This window comes from Salvelinus sp. IW2-2015, linkage group LG14 (genome assembly GCF_002910315.2).
Source record: "Salvelinus sp. IW2-2015 linkage group LG14, ASM291031v2, whole genome shotgun sequence".
NCBI lineage: Eukaryota > Metazoa > Chordata > Actinopteri > Salmoniformes > Salmonidae > Salvelinus > Salvelinus sp. IW2-2015.
In genome coordinates this window covers 9,392,350-9,399,443 of record NC_036854.1, presented here as the reverse complement: position 1 = coordinate 9,399,443, position 7,094 = coordinate 9,392,350, and positions in this window count along the sequence as shown.

Here is a 7,094-nt window from a genome sequence, read left to right as displayed (position 1 = left end):
ACATGCAGTATCATGCTGTAAACACATGCAGTATCATGCTTTAAACACACACAGTATCATGCTGTAAACACACGCAGTATCATGCTGTAAACACACGCAGCATCATGCTGTAAACACATGCAATATCATGCTGTAAACACATGCAGTATCATGCTGTAAATACATGCAGTATCATGCTGTAAACACATGCAGTATCATGCTGTAAACACTTGCAGTATCATGCTGTRAACACTTGCAGTATCATGCTGTRAACACATGCAGTATCATGCTGTAAATACATGCAGTATCATGCTGTAAATACATGCAGTATCATGCTGTAAACACATGCAGTATCATCCTGTAAACACATGCAGTATCATGCTGTAAACACATGCAGTATCATGGCCCATCCTTTTTTGGGGGATTTTTATGTGCAATGAAAGGCGCTACTGATTTTTAGGAAGGGAGGTTATCAATGTGGAAGCTATTACAATCTCTCCTCCAATCGACCGAGCTCACATATCACGGATGGTGTTGTGGCTGTAAGTGTCAGTAGAATTGGAATTTGTGTGCGTTGTAATGGCTGCGGTGACCTCTGGCACAGGGTCACCTTTAGGAGGTGGAGACCAGCCTTCACTCAGTCATGACATCTTTGTTTTCAGGCGACGAAACCCACCGCAGCCTGTCTAAAGCACGATTTACTCCGAGATAAATTAAATCTGCTGTTATTCACTGTTTCAACGCCTCCATACCAACCTCACACAATCCCTCTCCCACACAAGCAACCCACAAACCAAGATAGGGCTGGCCTGGGGCTAAAAGGTGAACAGTTCAAGTTCTCAGAAAGTAAAGTGGAAGTCATTTCTGAGATGTAAATTCATCAGGCTTACACCTTGACAGGTGATATTTCCCTCAGCGAGCGTGCCACTAGTATCTGCTTTTCTTTGAAACAAAATCCAAGTCCAAATCCTTTGCTTCATTTTATTTGGCTTGTACTTGGAGCAGTGAACGCCAGTTAAAATGACACTCAAGGAGGTAATAGTTTCCAGACAGTACGCTTTGAAACCAGAACAGAACAGTGATTGAGATGATTCTGTAGTGTAGATACAGCCAGTCCCAGCTCTCTGTTGTATTATTATTGAAGGTCGTATCATCCTCATGTTAGCATAATGCCTCGATGGGATTCAGAACTCTAAGTGCTATCTGGGATCCTTGGGACGGCCCTACCTTTAACCCTAACTTGAACCACCACCCTAACCTTAACCATAACCAGAAACCTTACCTAACCCTAACCTTAACTCTTACCTAAAACATTTTAAATGTCAACTTCAATGGGGTAGGGACGTCCCAAGGATCCCGGTTAGCTTGGACCGATTCAGAACATGCTCCTCAGTATTAGCATGATGACACTCCTTGGCTATTCTTCATTGGATTGGAAGGGTTTATTCTCAACAGAAATCTTCAACATTAATGTCATCTAGAGGAAATGTTACATGACAAAAACAGAGGTTTGTGTTTAGGAAGGAAGATATAATGGGAACTGGCTTTGAGTTGGTCCCATCGCACTGACTGTTAGAAGAAACTGATGAGAAGGGCTGACAGTTTGTCTAAATGTGTGTATGTGTAATCACTCTGTTGGTGGTCTCTCTCTCTCTCTCTCTCTCTCTCTCTCTCTCTCTCTCTCTCTCTCTCTCTCTCTCGTGAGTGTTTTTACTATTTCCCTTTGACAGATTCTCTATCTGTTTCTAATGATGACAGAGAGGCATATGGGGAATAGCTGTGAAGAGAGTACCTCCCTAAATTGCAATGGGGAAATCCACAGGCCAGTGTATACCACAAAAGTCTGACCAATCACAGCAGATCTCCCTTTCACAGCAAACAAATTATTATTAAGATTTTATTTCATACGTCTTTTTTTTTTTACAGTTCTCCAGTTGGTTTCTAGATTTCTATTCCGTTCTTTTCTATTCTCAATCTAGTCTAGTCCAGTCAAAAGTCATTTATAGACTCCTAAAAATATCTATCTCCTTTATCTAAATTAATGGTTTAACCATCAGTCACTCCTTCAGAAGTGAAGTCACAGTAATGTGACCTACTGCTCTCTCTCTCTTTCTCTAAAGCCTTGTTCACACTGCAGGCCTTAATGCTCAAATCAGTTTTGTTTTTAAAATCCGTTTTGGAATACTGACTGTCCAAACAGCAAGTTACAATTGACCAAATCGGATTTGTGTGTGTTCAGACAGCAGTAATTTGCTGACATGGCTACGCTAGTTTTCATAGTAACAGTGGGTGTGTGTGCAGTGGTGTAGGCTGATTGGTGGTGGTGCTTGTGTTTCCTATCACTCAAAAGTTATGTCGCAAGCTGAGGTGACAACAATGCCTGCCATGGATGTTTCCCTGTTGCTTTGAATGTACAAAATCCTAGTTTAATAATACTTTTTAAGCCTCAAAGGATAAGATGATTCAACTTTTAACTTTGGCTAGTTGCAGCAGTCAAGTAACTAGCTAGGTAGCTGTTTGGCTATCTAGCACATTCACTAATTTGTTTGTAACCAATTAAAAAGCTAGTTAGCTACCACATGTTCTTGTCAAACTGTCAACAGAGTAGCTAGCTAGCAAGCAACAAGATATGCCAACAGTCTAAAAACCACTTGAGGTCAAATTAATCCGATTTAACTGTTCAGACATAAGTAGTATGGCCAGGACTTAGATTTGTATCTGAATTCAAACCACCTACGAAGGTGGTTTAAATGTGGCTTCAAATGTCCAATTCCATGTGCTTTTTGGCAGTTCAGACTGCAGGAAAAATAACAAATTCTAATCGGATATGCAAAAAAAAATGGATTCACTTCAAACTGCTAATGTGAACAAGGCTTAACTCACCTCCATAACACACCTGTCTAACAGACCAGTTACTCCGGAGGTCCTCAGTGGTCCTGTCAACACCAGTCCTCACTGATACTTTCTCACCACTTCCTGGTTATAACCTGTGCGAACTCGACCCCCTCACACACACTGTTAAGAATCATTTTCCGATGATTATTCCCTATTGGAATTCTGGCCTCCAGGTACCCTCTCTAAGGCCAGAGGTTACCATAAAGCAGGTCTTAGAAACTGATATCTGGGCCCTTGAGCCATAAAATTGTCCACGGGTGTCCTTAAGCGATTAAGATGTTTCAAATGTATAGTCTATTTAACCCCAAGGTCTCAGCATTGATTTAATGCTTCGGAACTAGGCACGGAAGGATGAAACAACAAACAGATGAGTATTTAGGACCGCCCTTTCCTCTGGAGGGTGGCAGATTGTCTCCCTGTGCACATCTTTGTTTAGTATAAGTTTACACCTTATCTCTTGCATTCAGCAATTCTCCACACCATGACCAGTTTTCAATTCCTAACACACACACACACACACACACTCACCTGGTATGAGTCACTGACAGCATCAGCATGCACACAGGACACAAAGGCTGTGATGCTGTCATTATTAAGGGCTTTGCGGCTTTAGTTTAGTGACCTGGAAAGTGCAGAAACATACACAGAGGCGTGTAGTTAAAAAGGAAACATGTGTTAGGACAGCATGTTGTCAATTCAACTCGACACTTACCATCTAAGAGACTTGGGGCAGCCGCAAAGACTAAACAAAAAGTTTTGTTTACAAGAATGAAAGGGATTTCAATTCAGCATTAGTGTTGAGCAAAGAAAAACAATGATGAGGCTTTTAAAGAGAGGTAGATGTGAGAAAGCCTTGGCAGCCTTTCCCCCCTAAATATTGTATTCTTGTCCCAACTGGCAAACGTGAGGACAAATGACTCTGCTAAAACTGAGTCCATTAGGCTTCATGATAAATACACAGTGGGTGCGGAGAAACAGAAATACAGACGCAAGAAAAACTTAAAGGATATAAATTCCACCCGAAAAGCTAAAAGACAGAGCACATACCTCATTTATGGTGTGTTATACAGCATACTGTGCATTCAAATACTGGGAAATTGGGCCTGTGTACTCAGTCATCATTGTTTTTCATCATACTGCCCAAAATCAACTGACTAAATCTTTTGATCATGGTAATATGATTATGTGACTGTATTGTTTATAATATCTCTTAAGATGTGTTGGTCATCAGAACATTGTTGCCTGTCATGCAGAGCCTCAGGTGTCAGAGCCTCCTCAAGCTTTGATGAAGAAGACGTGATTAGGACGCAGTCATTGGCGGACATCTTTTGTGTTTGCACGCTATTTTGCAGAGTCTTTGAAGTTTTTCTCACATCTGCATGGAAGATGGCGACAGTGGTTGGAGCTGAGTAAGGAATGAAGGGTTGCTGAATGGGAAGACTGGTTATTGGTGCAGTAAAACAATCCTGCAACAAATCAGACAACTGTCTGGATTTGTTGGTTTTTGGACATTTTGTCTCCCTGTCCAAAAGTTTTGGAAGTTTACACTCTTGGGTGTTTACTTAAATTGAAAAGACAAGAAAAAGCTTAAGACAATCCAAGAGTTATAAGTAAATGAGTTGTCCGTTGTGAAAGGCCGTTACCTAGTCTAAAAGTAATCTTTAGTCCACGTGAAGTCTGCTCTAGTCAATACAGAGTTGTATCTTCTCCTTGTTTTTTGTGTGTTTTTTTAAACAGATTGACTGTAAATAAAAATCTGATTTGATAATAACCTTGGAAATCAAACCATATCTTAACCCCTGTCAAGTCTTGTCTTCCTTTCCTAAAACGTGCATACATTGGAAGCATGTTTATGCAATAGTTATGTGTGTGAGCACTAAGCACCTATTTTACCTGATTCCTGTTTGTTTTGTCTGATGCTGTTATATACTGTGTGTTCTGAAGAATTGGATCGCTCGATTAGAGGCCAGACTGTTTCTCTGTCTTGCCCCTGTCTCCTGCTGCTAAAGAGTTGAGGTTAAGGAGGCTTACCAGCTCTGCTTTCAGCCCCCCAACATGAACAATCTTTGGCTGCTCTTGCCAAATAAGCAGGGTGGAAACAGCAAGCGACAAAGTGGGGGATAAAGTGTGTCTGTGTGTGAGAGGGAGAGAGAAAGAATGAGCAAGAGACAGAGCAAGAGAAAGAGAGAGAGCAGAGAGCAAGAGAGATGCCAGAAGTGAAATAGCCCCTTCATTCCATTCCACAACTCTGCATTTCAACTCCAAAATCACCATGACAATAAAAAGAACATTCCTCTGACTGTCTTCCACCAGATTCTACAGTTATGGAAGAATKCTGAAGTCACAAACAAGGGTTTCTTCCTGAACCGTACATAGAACAGTATCTAGACCTGAGTCAAGTACATGCACTTTGTACTTTTGGGACTATTCCATTGGTTCTATTTTACCAAACATACCAACTGAAGCACAGCTGAAGTGTTTGAAAGAATTTGAACATACAGTGAGCTCCAAAAGTATTGGGACAATACTTATTATAATACATTATTTACAATTCTATTCTATTGGGCAGAAAATAATCTGAAACACAGCCAAAACAAATAGCATATGCATCCAACAAATGTGTAGAGTCACAAGCTTGATGTAGTCATTGTGTGGTATGAATATGGGACCAACTGAAGCACAGCTGAAGTGTTTGAAAGTATTTGAACATAGTGAGCTCCAAAAGTATTGGGACAATACTTATTATAATACATTATTTACAATTCATTTCTATTGGACACAAAATAATCTGGACCGACCAAATCAAACAGCAAATGGGCCAACACATTTGTGGAGTCACAACCACGATGTAGTCATTGCATGCTATGAATATGTGACCAAAATATTAAACTTTTTACTACTTTATTAAACATATAAGTGAATTTGTCCCAATACTTTTGGTGCCCTAAAATGCAGGGACTATGTACAAAACGGTTCACTTGATATGGATTAAAATACCCTCAAATTAAAGCTGGTTTGGAAGAACTTGTTGTGGAAAACTACAATGATTCCCCTTTGTATGAGCATGTACTTTAATAATGAATATCAACCAAATGTTTCCGCCATCTGTTATGGACTGCTTGGGGGTTGTCTAGGTGCCAGTCTGTTTGTGCTTGAGCCAACACTTCCTTGTTCTGCCATTGTTTAATGCTAGCTTGGTGGGAGGGATGAGTTGGGATATGATACAGCAGCATCACTGTCAACGTTCAGGCTGAGTGAACACTTTCTGACTAAGAGATTAAGAGATTAAAGACTTAAAGACCAAGTGTAGTCAAAAACATGATATTCCTGTGTTTTATATACACTGAGTACACCAAACATTAGGAACACCTTCCTAATTTTTTTATTTATTTTATTTCACCTTTATTTAACCAGGTAGGCAAGTTGAGAACACGTTCTCATTTACAATTGCGACCTGGCCAAGATAAAGCAAAGCAGTTCGACACATACAACAACACATAGTTACACATGGAGTAAAACAAACATACAGTCAATAATACAGTGAAAAATAAGTATATATACAATGTGAGCAAGTGAGGTGAGATAAGGGAGGTGAAGGCAAACAAAATATATATATATAAATAAATAAAAATATAAAAAAGGCCATGGTGGCGAAGTAAATACAATATAGCAAGTAAAAACACTGGAATGGTTGGTTTGCAGTGGGAAGAATGTGCAAAGTAGAGATAGAAATAATGGGGTGCAAAGGAGCAAAATAAATAAATAAATACAGTAGGTAAAGAGGTAGTTGTTTGGGCTAAATTATAGATGGGCTATGTACAGGTGCAGTAATCTATGAGCTGCTCTGACAGCTGGTGCTTAAAGCTAGTGAGGGGAGATAAGTGTTTCCAGTTTCAGAGATTTTTGTAGTTCGTTCCAGTCATTGGCAGCAGAGAACTGGAAAGGAGAGGCGGCCAAAGGAAGAATTGGTTTGGGGGTGACAGAGAGATATACCTGCTGGAGCGCGTGCTACAGGTAGGTGCTGCTATGGTGACCAGCGAGCTGAGATACGGGGGACTTTACCTAGCAGGGTCTTGTAGATGACCTGGAGCCAGTGGTTTGGCGACGAGTATTAAGCGAGGCCAGCCAACGAGAGTGTACAGGTCGCAGTGGTGGGTAGTATATGGGGCTTTGGTGACAAAACGGATGGCACTGTGATAGACTGCCTCCAATTTATTGAG